Below are 591 nucleotides of genomic sequence, written 5' to 3' on the forward strand. Positions count from 1 at the left end.
CCAGCACCACTTTTGGGGGTTCAGGGCCAAGCCCAAAGACCAAAGGACCCCACCTCAAGTTGCTCACTTCAGCTGAGGAGCTGCTAAGTATCTCATTGTCTCCCTCAAAGTCCAGAATCCTGGCCACAGCCCCAACCATCCCACCCACCTGGTGCCCATTTAAGCTACGGAGCTGTAGAGCACACCAGTGCCTCTATCAGGGGTACAGGATTTTTAGCCAGGGCACCAATGAGCCCACCCAGGGTCACCCACTCCAGCTGAGGAGTTGCAGTGTACCCCAATGCTCCTCCCAAGAGCCCAAGACCTTGCCAATGACCCCAGCAACCCAGTCCAGTGTTACCCATTAAAGCAGGGAGCTGCCGAGCACCCCAGCACCTAATCCATGGAGGAACTCACAGACAACTCCAACATTGAATACAGTTGAAGAAATCACATGGAGACTACACTATTGCACTCATCTGGAACCAAACCTAAAATACCCTACCCAACTGACACTATGGAACACATCTACAGGAAAGAGTCTCTCTCTTCAAAAGCTACTCCAGAGAATTAGAAGAAACGACTGTTCCACCAGGTGCTCTGACATCAGTG

Source organism: Galeopterus variegatus, unplaced genomic scaffold, assembly GCF_000696425.1.
Source record: "Galeopterus variegatus unplaced genomic scaffold, G_variegatus-3.0.2 Scaffold809, whole genome shotgun sequence".
In the NCBI taxonomy this organism is placed as follows: Eukaryota; Metazoa; Chordata; class Mammalia; order Dermoptera; family Cynocephalidae; genus Galeopterus; species Galeopterus variegatus.